The sequence below is a fragment of the Rutilus rutilus genome, assembly GCF_951802725.1.
Source record: "Rutilus rutilus genome assembly, chromosome: 4".
Classification (NCBI taxonomy): Eukaryota; Metazoa; Chordata; class Actinopteri; order Cypriniformes; family Leuciscidae; genus Rutilus; species Rutilus rutilus.
In genome coordinates, this window is record NC_140212.1 from 14,263,515 (window position 1) to 14,277,606 (window position 14,092).

The 14,092-nt window shown below is 38.2% G+C and overlaps 1 long non-coding RNA gene across 1 annotated transcript in view; it reads left to right on the top strand.

Moving 5' to 3' along the window:
• LOC311290100 overlaps positions 1-14,092 on the top strand; it is a 57,375-nt gene that overhangs the window by 33,535 nt on the left and 9,748 nt on the right. The window lies entirely within an intron of this gene.

Genomic DNA, 14,092 nt, shown 5'->3' on the forward strand with positions numbered 1-14,092 from the left:
CTACTTAAATATTTTTTTGCAAAAAACTAAAAATATTTCCATTATACTATAATACATTTTTGCTTCAAATCAGAGTTTGTAATGTGATTCGCCTCATAGCTGGTTGGTTTGGTTCATGGCTTATAACTCTTAAACAAGACTATTTTAAAATCACAATGGAAAAAATATTTCCGGAACCAAGGCCAGGGACTGTTGCACTCTATTGAAATCAATTGCAAAGTGGAACAGTGTTTTTGCCTGTATAGAGCACTCCATTTTGGAACCGTGCTTATATATGTTTCAGTGGTGAAACAGCAGATAAAGCCCTAGTACTTAATGTATGGTTTACCTCACAAGATTTGGCTCTGCACAGAGATTTGCCCCACACTGCTCATACGAGCAGTAATCTTATCTGGGCCTCTGGTCTCCTGTGGTCTGCTTGCACGCAGAGCGAGCCTGTATCTGCTAATGCACTTCCCCTAGTTTAGGGAAAAGTCAGATTCCTCCAGTCAGCATCGCATGACTCCTAAGGTTTACTGTCAGGTAATTTACCAGGTTTAATGCAGGTGTGTGCTCCAAGTATAATCATAAAATCATTTAGAGTCTCCTCTCTGTCTGCAACCTTGGCCCAGACGGAAGAGTGTCATGATAACAGCCAGCAAATATTTAATGTCTGTTGTAAACTGGAATCAGCATTTTTTCTGTTAATGGGTGCTAGCCCCACTTTTAAATATGATACCAAAGATCTTTTTTTTTTTTTTGGGCTCTAGGCGTGAGGAAAATTATAATAATACACACATTCTTATAGGCCTTATCAATTTTAATTATTTATTACTTCTGTTGAATGAAAGCATTTGCAGGACACATTACTGTTGTAGATAAGTGCTATGTAGAGTGCAACATCCACATCTGCTGTGACATATTTTTATTTGTATTATTATAAATGTTGCTCATACACTGGTTGGTTTGGTTTGGTTGGCCAAGGGCCTTCAAAAGCGTTTACCAGCCAAGGACAGACAGGCTCAATTTTACAACATCTTAGACAGCATTCAACCCACATTCTGCCTCAAACAAAGTGTATTTAAAGGGAATCAAAGAGTATTTACAAAGGAATCACATTACACACTCAAAAGTAGATCATCTAGTAATATCAAGACAAGCTGATTGACAGCAATAGTTTAAGGATTTACACAATGAAATCCACAGAGCCCAAAGCTATTGCTAAAAAAGAAACATTTTTGAAATCAGTGTGACTCCCTGAATTTAAAATAAAACTGGATAATATATCCCCACTCTTATTGGCCTGCAGGGTTTTAATAATAATATTTATTTAGTTATTTGGCGTTAGAAACTATGCCGACGCTCTCTGCCTAACCCCTGTGTGTTGTGTGCGTGTTCAGGTTTTATCACATGCAATGTTTTACACATCTATATGCCATTAATGTGCTAAGTGAATGATAAGGATTTTATGGGTACTCTATAAGGAATGTACCCACTACAGGAAACATTCTGGTCCTTTGCCCAGTTTCTGTTCCAGTTACCACATGTCAGCATAATAAGCGTTATTTGCTTCTAGATATTACGAGATCTAATCTCTGTCACGTATAATGGATCTGAGCAAGCACTCGTGTTTGCAAAGGATCTCTACAGAGAGCCTTTTTTAAGCTTGAATTCTTCACAATAAGTGTGCTAAAAAGAAATTAAATACTTTTATAATACCAATTTACAGTATTATCAGTCTGACTTGAGTCAAATAGATCCCATATCAGCACAAGCACATCAGATGTGATTAGGTAACAGTTTATTTTACAGTGTTCATGTGATGTCAATTTAACAGTGTAGCACAGAGCTTGTGGCATGAATTGCTAAAAAAAATAGCGAGACCCAACACAATAGGCAACATTTGTGATTGTTTTAGGATGGCTAATGCAATAGGCTTCTTGTGTCAAGTCAGGTCTGTGTGCATCACAACTTTTATTTAAAGATACATTTTTGCTGTTAGAATACTAAAAGGTTACAAAGCACAAAGTCCACTCCAAAGGGAGTTATTCTTTATATCAGTAAGCACTGTTTCTGGACTTAAAATTCCTCTATTGTAGTCTTGAGTTTTCTTCCAGGAACGATGTGTTTACATCGCCTCCGGAGCTGATACGTGCCGTCTATGTTAAGGTGTGTTACATTTCCAAAACACGAAAAGCTGTGAGATGGCTAAAAACGTGAACTAGAAAAAAAAAGTTGTGATGACAAGTTTTATAGACCCAAGCATAATAATGCTTGTAAAATGTCACTGTAAAAAGAACTTGTTCAACAGAAAGACCAAGTAATGAAAGTAGAGCCATATTTTTAAATCTAACAACCTTAAATCTAATAATATGAATGTTCATTATTGAAAGCCACCGAGCTAAGAATACGGTTTGTACACACATACTAGATCATGCAGTGTATATAAAGCATTTTTTATTGCATCTATCAATAAACTGTAAGGTTTACAGCTCTAATTGCTATCGGAATCCTGTACTCAAGCCATTAAAGACATATACTTTTATGGTCGCCCATGTTGTTCAAAACTGTATGACTGACTTTCTTCCATGGATGACAAAAGAAGTTTAACAGAATGTGCATGCACTTTTCAATACAATGAACATAAAAACCACCATAAAGCAAAAAACCTCCACAAAGTAGTCATACAACATATGCATATATTGTATGTCTGTTGAATTCTTAAAATAGCTTTGTGTGAGGGGAAAAAAATGTAATGTAGCTATCTTATTTTACTGATAATCTCTGCCATAGCAATAAAATTGCCTTGACGTTTCTATATTCACATATGGCATATCAGGATGTGTCATGCCAGATTACATATCAGTGATGGCCAATGTCACTGGTTCCTGGTTGTCTCGTAAGCAAAAGCAATGAATATGTGCATATTCAAAATTCCACAAATAAATAAGCAGAAGGCTTGAAATGGCAACTTATTAATGAGTCAGTTGGCTTCAGAAGATTTGGATCTTGGCTTCAGATCATTTTATGATGCTTTCATTGGAGGTTGTCATTTTTGGAGCTTGACACCATTTACTTTTCATAATATGGAAAAGAGCAGCATGAACATCCTGCTTAACATCTTCTTTTTGGTTTAATTTATGGTAACACTTTACTTAAAGCCATTATGCATTATAAAGGTATTCATAATGCACATTATAATGCATTATATTATTTGCAGATTCCTTGTGACTTCTGAAATGAGTTGATTGTCATGTGTTAAAGGCGAAACACAAGTATTATACTGTTATTATAACTGTGGTTACAATTATTAATGAGACCATACAATGCATTACAAGTAATAATCAGTGCATTAAAATACCTTTATAATGCATTATATAAAGGTTTTAAGTGTTACCAAATTTTTTGGGGGATGAATTAATCCTTTAAGAGAGAGATCCTAAATCCTCATTCGAGTCTCAGCATCTAGAGTTTAGATACTATGTAATCTTCTTTAGATATAGAAAGGGAGAAAGAGAGCAGCATAAAACACCCCCTCCCTGCCATTGTACTCATTGTTTTTCCCTCTCTGCTTGTGTCTCTCTTCACGTGAGGCTCCAGTCAGCCTGCTGTAATGCTGCTTAATTGAATTAGAGGGAGTTTATAAGCTGCTCTTGAGCCCTCTGAAAGAGACCCTCCATAAACAGGAACGCTGCCCTTTCATCTGACGCTTTTTTGGAATATTCTTGTCCCCCATATCGCCCCAGGCTTTGGCCGGACCCTCAGTACAGAGTCTGCTGCCTGTCTCTAATTTAGGTCTCCAAAAGTCAAGGATAAAGCCAAGAGCAGGCAAAGTCAGCTGTACGGGGAACGCGAATTCATCTGTTCAGCACAACACGATCCAGATCCCGAGTGGAGACGGGGTTTTGGTTTTGATGGTTTTGTTCGAGCAGCTCTGAGGCATGTTTGTCACCAAAGTGCCGCATCTCTGCTGACACAGAGAAAACCGTGGCCGTAAAATCATAGGAGCCAAACAGGCCCTCTTCTGTTGTGTTTTGAAATGTTGTGTGATTTATTTTTCTTTGTAAGCAAGGCCTCTTTACTCCCCTCTTGTCTTTCACCCCATCTACATTGCTCCAGTTCTGTTTGTTTGCTTAGCGCCCTCCCTTTGAAATCTTTTCAGCTGATGTATTTTTGGGTTTCAAGCTCTGTTGAATTTTATTTTCAGAGGGTAAATTGGACATTTTTAGCCCCTCCTGCTCGTGGAACGTCTTTAAATACAGTTTGGGCTGAATGAGGAGTCGAGAGTAAAATGGCATTCATTCAGGGATTGCAGATCTGACTGTGCAGGTACTGTAGGATCTTGATGAGATGTCATGCTACGTAGTAAAAGTTTAATTTAATTAGAAATAGCATGTAGGGATTGGCAACCTTTTTCTCACCCAGCTACTCTGTGTCTGGGCAACACCCTTTAGTATAGTAAGCAACCACAAGCGTGCAGCAATCGGTTTTATTTTTGAAAAAGTTTTTTTGTTCTTGGACGCACTCTGTATTTTTCCACTCCTCAAGTGAACCCTATGAGAGTAAAAGGGAAATGTGTTGTCATATTGTATCTGCTAATGTAAAACTGCACCTATAGTAAATCTGGAGGAGAAATACACATTCAATCAAATCCCCCCCCCACACTGTTGCAGTTAATAATGGGTGAATAACACTGATGTAGAAGCACCTAACCCTGGTTGTAAGTCTAAACTTGACATAAACTGTAAACTTGTCCCTCAAATTTGATTGGTTGTTTGGAATGTTGTTCCAGGATCAACAAAGACGTTGATCCAGGAACATGTTGTACTTGATGAAATCACATTCACCAGTCAGGAGAGAGTTGTGAATGCCAATAAAATGTTGCACCTGACGCTGTAAGTCACATGACAATGACAGCATGGCGTATTTTGGCTGGATTACATTCATACTACACACATTCTTACTATAAAGAACTTTTTTTAGTTTTTTTTAACGGTCATGTAGTTTGTTCCTTGTCAAATGTAGTCCTTCCTCAAAGTTTTTAATTTTGTACTCAACTAAAATATATGTCTGTTAAAGGTGAACTAAGTAACTTTTTTACCTTAACTGAACAGCTTCGGAGTCATTGGAATGGTTATATTACTTATTTCGGGTTGAATGGTGGTCGTTTCGCACCCCCCTGGTGCCCGTGAGCGGAAAATCCGCACTTGCAACTTTGAGCCGGCCGGCCGCCGCGTCAGGAAGTATCGCGTGATATCAGGTCTCGCGATGTAAACAATTGCTTTACGGCCAAAAGAAATCTGCTCAAATACTGTCATTATTGCGCTCCCTCACGCTGTTCGAACCCGAAGGAAGAAGACGTTTTAAAGAATGTCCCATCTGCTTTGATGTCGTTGATCTACTAGCCTCTGGTGTCTGAGAATCGCCAACGAGTTTTTACAACAGTGTTGTCAAATATCTATTCCGAAGCTGTAGGGGGAGCTCTAGAGAGAAACCTGCGAGCAAAAAGCGAGAATACAGCGAAGAAATCCCGAAACTACTGAGCCCCGCTTTAATCCAACCTTGCAAACAAATAGACTGGTATGATTTCAGTTGAAGCGTTATGACTGACTGAATTTCAACTTTTAAAGGTTATGTAAACACACTTAATCATTAAGTTCTACATACGCCCACACTTTGCTTACGCATTTATTTAACTAACAAGTCTCATTTAGTCATGCTTTCAGTGACCAATAAGGTTGAAGTGTCCTTACTTCTGCTTAACAGTTAACACATTCTAAAGTTTCACTACATTCCTCTAAATTCTCACTCTAAAATCAGCACATAAATCAGCACTGGAGTCTGTCCAGTTGTAATCATAGCTACCCTTCGCGATTCAAGGAGAAACGGAGTCTCTGCATTAACAACTAGTTATTTGTGCTTTGTACACTCTCCATTGATTTCATGTGAATCTTTAAGAAGTGAAATCAGTTTCAGAATGTGGTTGTCAATTCTGTAAATAACCGAGCTTTGTGGAATTAAGCAATCAGTAGAAGAGTAAGAACCATATTTATCAGAAGTGTATACGTGGACTGTTGCACTGACAACTGTTGCACTTTCACTTTCTGCTACTCCCGGACGAGAACAGTGAAGAAGCAGGGAATTTTGCATCGTCATGAAGATGTAAGATAAAGTATAAAGATTTGGTGAAAGCCTGATGTAGACCAGTGCATGGAAATATGACAGCACTTCTCCCTTTGAAGCCCCCTCAAGGACTGTTAGAAGTAAAAAAAAAACACAAAAAAACAGAACATTTGCAATTTTCTCTGGTGTGAAACATTCAAAAGAAACAATGGCCACCCTGGGCGACTAGCCTCTTCAAAGGTCATGTGGTTCACCTCAGACTGTGACAGGATGAGAGGCTGAAGGTAATTGGCCGTCCATCACTCAGCCTTTCCGCCACAGTCTCTCTGAACAAGTGCAAACATGTCCGTAAACAAAGGCAACAAAGCCCAGGCTTGTCCAGCGTAGAGATCCTGGAGAGTTGATTGATCGCCTTCCTGTTGTTGTGTTGTTTGTGTAAGACCCAGGAATTTTTATGTGGCGTTTGTAATTATTAGTATCATATACTGTCACGGTTTTGCGGTTCCAAATGATAATGATATTTCATTTATAACCATGATGGCAGATATTAGACGTATCTGATTAAGCCTCAGTTTGTTTTCCTTAATGCTTTCTGAGGTCAAAATTAATTGTAGTCAAAAAGAAACAAGAACTAAACAATTTAAGGAACTGTTCATATTGAGAGATATGGAGTGGGTTGAATTGGAGAAATTTAAAATGTCGAATCAGCTGACTTGTAGCTAGGTAAACTTCACGCTTTCCATGAGATAAATGCTCTTGTACCAGAGTTTGATTTGAGGCTGTTGGCGTTTATCCTGAGGGGATTTTTTTTCCACTTCCTCCCTCTCTCTTTTGCTCTCTCTCTCTTTCATAATGAGTTTGCTTCTCTATTCGCCAATGCCAAGACATTCCACAAGCTGGTAGTATTTTTGTTCCTTTGGCAGCTAACCCCATGTTCTTCCACGCAATGAAAAGGGAGACTGTGGTTTCATATATCTGGTCTCTATTCAGGGACATTCATCTATTTACTCAGCCAGGCCGCAAAAAAAAAAAAAAAAAAAACACCTCTATTTGCTCTGAGAATCCTGCGCTCAAACCATGAATGATATTAGCTGCACCATCCTGGGCTGAACCGTAATTACGTCCTGTTATCGCCCCAGCCCGCAGATAAGGTAGATTTCGTTGAGGAATGCCTTCGTCATTCTGACACGATCTACTATTGCGGATCTCCTCTTGTACGATCTGATATTCCCAGAGATGTTGTCAGAAATACAGTCCCCTTCACCTCCAAAAGAGGGCAGCACTCTGCATTGGAGACTTGTCACAGCGTCCGCTCAGGTCAAGAAATGTGAGAGAACACATCTGACTTGAGGGATTTGATGTTTTAAATCAGGATGTTTTACAGGATATATTCCACTACTGTGTGTAAACAAAAGTGAATTTATTAATGTGCCCAAACACCAGAAGTGTTTTTAAGAAGTCAATGAGTGTGATTTGTGGTGCTTGACCATGCAAAATGTGCATAATGTTAGGCTGTTAAAGTTGGTTGTAAGGGTGTTGTACTGTGGTTGCTAGGATGTCCTGGGACTTTTATCACTGATTTTATTGTGTTTGATCGCTTTTTGAAGTGCAGTTTACAGTATCTTTCATATTCGTAACTCCAATGCTAACACATCAACGTTTTAAAAAGTAGCGTGGTGATACATTTCTTATTGGATTTTAATCATCTAGGTTGGTTTCTGGACATTCAAATATTTACAGAGTGAATATGTATTTAGAAAGCCTTGAAGAAATTGGAAGTTAAACACACCACACCCAAGCATGCAGGCCTGTTGTTATATGTCATTATCATGATATAGGCTGTAAAATGTCAAAGGGCATTTTGTTTCGGCTGTATTTGAGTAACGCAATAATTACAATTTTGTAGGAAATATGGTAGAGCAGGTCTAGACAGTTTGATATGATGTCTGTCTTCCCACGAATATGCCGGGTGTGTGTGCTGTACACAAGTGTGTCTTCTTCTAGCACTGTTATTAGTGCCGTCTAAACATTCTCCACGTTAAAGTTGAAATGGGTCAAAATTACACAGGTATTGTAGCCATTTTTAGATTGAGAGATAGATGTTAAGCATGTCGGATGCTTCATAGTGGCGGTTTCGTTTCTCTTGATGGCTCAGCAGCCTAAACACAAGCTTCTCACACCATAGTCCCTCAAGATCCTGTTACAAAATACAAGGAATGGTCAGTTTGGATGAGTAATGTACAATGGAGTAGTAACAGTGGTTGAGTTAATATTGTCCAGTAATCGACTAATCAATTACAGAGGCTTTTTTTTATTTTTTAGATCCAATAGTTTTACTGTTGGTGCTTTAATGTGTTGGTGTGCTTGTATCCTATTGGGGTCAAGTGAACCTGTAACCTGCCTAATTATACAGAATTTCCTTGAATCCTAAACACTAGTTGTTCAGACAACCCTCTGACTAGTTGACTTTGAAAATATGTAGTTTTGCACATCCATAGACAGTGATTATCATTCTCACTGGCTGCCATGGGCTGTGACGTTTGAGCTGTGGTTTAGCAGTGAGACAGACATCAGTGGTTTCTGTTAGATGTAGGTGTTTGCCAGGCTTTGCAGACTCTGTCTGTTTGTGGCTGCCGTAGGCGAAGGGCTTCTGTGGTGGGTGATGTCTGCATTTTAAAAGACTCCTGTGTGTTTGTGCAGCAAGCAGAGTAATCAGATAACCCAAGGCAAAGTTGTTCTTTTTATGCTGCTTTGAAGCCAAATAGTCCTACTCTTTCACCGATCCAACACTATGGGACCAGTTATCTTTAAACAAGATTTTAAGGTACAGGCAGCCTTCTGAGATTGAGAGGCTTCTGGGATGTTGGGTCAAAACCAAACTAGAAGTTGACACCACACACAATTTAAAAGAAGTCGTTTGAATAGTTTGACATGAATATATATTTTACAAATGATGCCATTGAAACCATAGTAAGTCTGTCCCTCACAGCCTCGCTTCCATACCTGCTCTGAATAAGGCCTACTGCAAAACATTTCATTGTAGCTGAATACCATGAACAAAAATCAACAGGCTAAAGAACACTTACACAAGGAACTCTAGCTTTTGCTAAAAATATGGTAAAAACAAGTTGCTTAACTAAAATAAATTCCAAGCATTATTAAAGACAAGTAAACACTCAGTAATTAAAAAAGAACAAAATTAGCAATCAAACAAACAAATACAACTGAACAAAGATACGATTGAAATAGTGTTTTATGATTTCAGGTATTCAGGCACAGAAACTGTAATCAAATGTAAAATAACACTGCATTTTATTAAAAAAAAATTCATTACAAATATAGTTACAAAAGTTAAGTCAAAGAAACAGCGAGTGAATTCGCTTTTGTTGCTTGATTAACGTTATTATAGAGACGGCAGCAGGAATATTAGGCTGCTGTCACTTTAAGAGCTGTGCAGATCCAATATACTGTTACACATGCATTTTCTTTGTCAACTGTTTATGTTCACTTAAGACATAACTGACTCGTTTACGAGGATATTTTAACATTTTGTGTGTGTGTTTGTCCGTTGAAAGTGCAAAAAGACGCAAGAGAACTCAGTTCAGTATCGCGCACTATACAGTATGAGAGGCGGCTTTCTGTGCGAACGTTTTGGATGTGTGTTCAGAACAACAACAAAAAAAACTTGTGCTTGAATGGTTTAAAATCACTGTTTCTGTGTGCACGCTTTGGATGTGTGTGCAGCACAGAATACGGCGCTCGGGTGACGGGTCTTCTTGCGCTTGAATGGTTTAAAGTCATGTTAAAAATCACTTTTCCTGTGCGCTCATTTTGGATGTGTGCAGCACAGAAAACAGCTGCGTGGGTCTTCTTGCACTTGAATGGTCATTAAAATGCACACAAAGGAATCAATAAGAGGTTTCTCAATTTTTATTTTATAACAAGTATCCAATTCCTGACCCTAAGTATCTGATTCCAAAATTGGAATCGATTTTCGATTCCCAACCCTAGTCATGCACCATCAAAAAGTAGTTAATGTGACTTTTTCGCTATATTCTAAGCTAAGTCATACAATAGCTTTGTCTGAGGAACAATATCTCATTTGCTGTAGCTTTTAAAATCTAATTTGGGCAATTTTAAACATGCGCATAATGAAATTAGGAGCATTGTGATCAGTCACGACGAGACATGAGAACCAAATAAATTTAGCATCATTAATTCCAAACTTGGAGCATCACGTTTGATGTGCCATATTTGAATATGTACAAATGTGATAGCTGCAGCAGTGGTGAAGATTATCAGTGAATAATGACTCTGGACTGTTTATGTGTTGAGCCTTTGTTCTCACATGGTTGACAGCCACCATTCGCTTACATTGTATGTAAAAGAGCATCGTGGACATTTCTCTAAACATCTCCACACCACAATACAAAAAGACAAAAATACAAAAATGACATGAGAGTGAGTAAAAGATTTTTTGGGTGAACTATTCCTTTAAATATTTGTATTCTACATCTCTTTACTCATACTTGTGGCATTTTACAGAGCTGGCATTCAGCGTTTCAGTCCTCCTGCGTAGGAGGCTGCAGTAAAGTGTCAACTTAATTAGCACATGTGCAGTTCAAACTAGAATGTGAATCTTGAGCTTCTGAACTTACTGCATGGGCTTCTGAGCTTCTGCATTATTTTAAGTAGCATAATAGAGCAAAAGGTTTTGCTAATCATTTCTAAATTGAGCACAACAGTTAATTTGAGAGTCAGTGTAAGACATAGAATGGCTACACTAGATTTCACACAAGGGTATGAAGTATCTATGCTGATAACGAGTGTGTCATCAGGTGCTTATATTTATTTGTGACCTCTGGTGTGGGTGTAGAGATCTGAGAACCACAACAGTGGGTGTAAAAAATACAAATTCTTCTTCATTTAACCCCTACACGGTTTCCTTAGTATTTAGTATGCCGCCATTTAGTATTCCACATACTACAATCATTCTGAAACACCATTTTTGTTAAATATTAGCATAGTTACAAATTAGCTTGCCTGACCTCTCACCCGGGAGCTTTCTTCTGATTTTATCACCACTAACTGGATTAGTGAGATTACAATGTGAAAGTGTAAGTTAGCTTTTTTGACAACAAGATGGCTCTGATGGGCGCTCTGTAAAAATGTAGTGCTGTAGGGTATTTGTTTGTTTGTTTGGAAAAAACTAAAAAACAATCGACTGTGTTAGCTAGATGCGTAATATCTTTTCCTTTCATAATTGTTCTAGAGATACCTTGGTAAACCTGTATAAAAAACCTGCCTTTTTTTTTTACTTGTCTTTTTTGTCTTTGTTGCATTTAGCAAAAAAAAGGTTTAAAACTTACCAAACAAACAAACAATTCTGTGAAAGTTTACAGCAGTCGAGATTGCATCATAACCTTCTCTTGAAGGCATTCTCCTGATGGTTTTAAGTAAAAAGAAAACATTTACCCTCTGGTGATTCACATAGGTCATATACACTGACCTTCAGCCACTTGTCTCTGTAAGCAGTAGCTGTTTGTCACCTCAGAGAGTGTCTGTTAATTCCTACAAGAGAGAGGCAGCTTGACCCTTGAAAGGTCTTTGACCTTTGAGATTTCCTCCAGCCGCACCGCTGGAATATTTGGATATGGATATTTAACATGCTGCAGTAGCACTAACTGGAAAGTGAAGTCAAACTGCGTGAAACCCATAGACTGTAAGAAAAATATGGACGTAGTGTCTGTGACGTCACCCGTAGGTTTCTGAAGAGCATTTTTGAAGCCCAAAGTGGGCGGAGCCAGCCGTCGCCATCTTGGCAGCGCGTCACAACCGGATAACCAAAAATGGGCAAAGAGGCGGGATTAGCTGAGGTGACGTGACGGCTAACAGACGGCTGGTAGGGACAGCAGCGGCAATCCACCTGTCACTCAAGTGGCCACGCCCTTAATTATGCAGAACTCTAAGGCTTAATATAATTTAAACGGATGAGTTATAAAAAAATTAGCTATATAGACTAAAACCACTTTTTGTACCAGGCTGTAAACATTAAAAAAAAAAAAAAATTCTGCTGTAAAGTTGGCCTTTTTAACATGGGGGTTCTGTGGGATTGACTCTATTTTGGAGGCTGTCTCTAGTGGTCAGTAGAGGAATTGCAATGAATTTAAGTCACTTTCGTGTTGGATTCAAGAGAGAGCAGGCTTTGGAAGGTTGCCACAACCATAAACACACAGGTTAATTAGCATAATTAATCTTGATAGGCCAGTTAGTTGCATTGTTGTCAGCTGTCCTCCGCTTCCCCTTGGGAAGTATGTTTATATACACTGTCATTCAAAAGTTTGGGATTGGTAAGATTTAAAATAAGTCTCTTCTGCTCACCAAGGATGCATTTATTTAATTAAAAATAGAAAAAAAAACCCAGCAATATTGTGAAATATTATTACAATTTAAAATAACTGTTTTCTGTTTGAATATATTTTAAAATATTATTTATTCCTGCGATGGCAAATCTGAATTTTCAGGATCATTACTCCAGTCTTCAGTCACATGATCCTTCAGAAATCATTCTAATATGCTGATTTGCTGCTCAAGAAACATTTATTATTATTGTCGATGTTGAAAACAGTTGTGTATTTTTTTTTTCAGGATTCTTTGATGAATAGAAAGTTCAAAAGAACAGCATTTATCTGAAATAGAAAGCTTTTGTAACATGATACACTACCGTTAAAAAGTTTGGGGTCAGTAAGATTTTTTTTTAAGAAATTAATACTTTTATTTAGCATGAATGCATTAAATTGATCAAAAGTGACAGTAAAGACATGTGTAATGTTACAAAATATTATATTTCAAACAAATGCTGTTCTTTTGAACTTTCTATTCATCAAAGAATCCTGAAAAAAATTTGCACAACTGTTTTCAACATTGATAATAAGAAAAAAAATGTTTTATTATAAAAACGTATAAAAAACGTACCGATCCCATAATGAATGAAAAGTGTGTGTGTGTGTATTATAAGCACACAAAGCACTCTCATGATTTCCTTAGGAATCAGAGCTAATTGTTTTTCTCTCTCTTACACCCACTTTTGCCTTTAAAAGTATGGAATGAGATAAGAGAAATTAAAGCCAGTTGATCAGTACAGATAAAAAAGAGTGAATGCACAAGGGAGGGGGGGAAAATTTGGTTGACCCCACGAGTACAACACTGAGAGCAAACCAAAAACACACATGCATGTGAAGTTCACAGCACGATGTTGAGCTTTGAGAGCCAGAACACAAAAAAAAAAAACCCCGCTGGCAAAGGTAACTGTTTACATCCTTCTTTTGGACACATTTTGGGCCAACTAAGACCGACTATCTGCCAGAGGTTGTTTCTCTGCCTGGCCGACACAGGTTTCTAGTTGAGCGGAGGACAGCCAAAACACATGACTGCTGGGCAAAGAGAGGCTGAGAAACAAAAAAGCACTGAGGCTCATAAAACTCCCTCAAATTAATAACAATGCAAAACAGATGGTACATTGCATTTCCAAAATAAGATTGAGATTCACAAAGGTTTCATTCCTAACGGGGAAGGCCAAATATGAGGTCATGTGCAGAGCTGTGCAATATCTATTAATAGGGCCAGCTGTAAACATTTTCTGATTTTACGATTCTTCTCCTCTCATTATCTGCAAGGTTGTTAAATTAGCCTTCAGCTAATTTTGTCCTGAAAATGTGGTGTTAGTTTGACAGGGCTGGAGGGAAGTTTGGCTGTGCTGCGCCTTATTGTTGCATGTGTTGAGATTTGTGATTACAACTTTGCTCATATCTAAGAGCTGATCTCAGAGATTGGGACTCTGTAATTAGTCACGAAACGCAGCAAGTGTAAATAAATGGTGGCAAAGACAAGACCGAACCACCGCGCAATCTCCCGTATCCCACAGTACATGAGGTCATCTCTGGCATTGATTAGTTTTGTGCTGTGATATCATCCTCCCCTTTACGAGGTG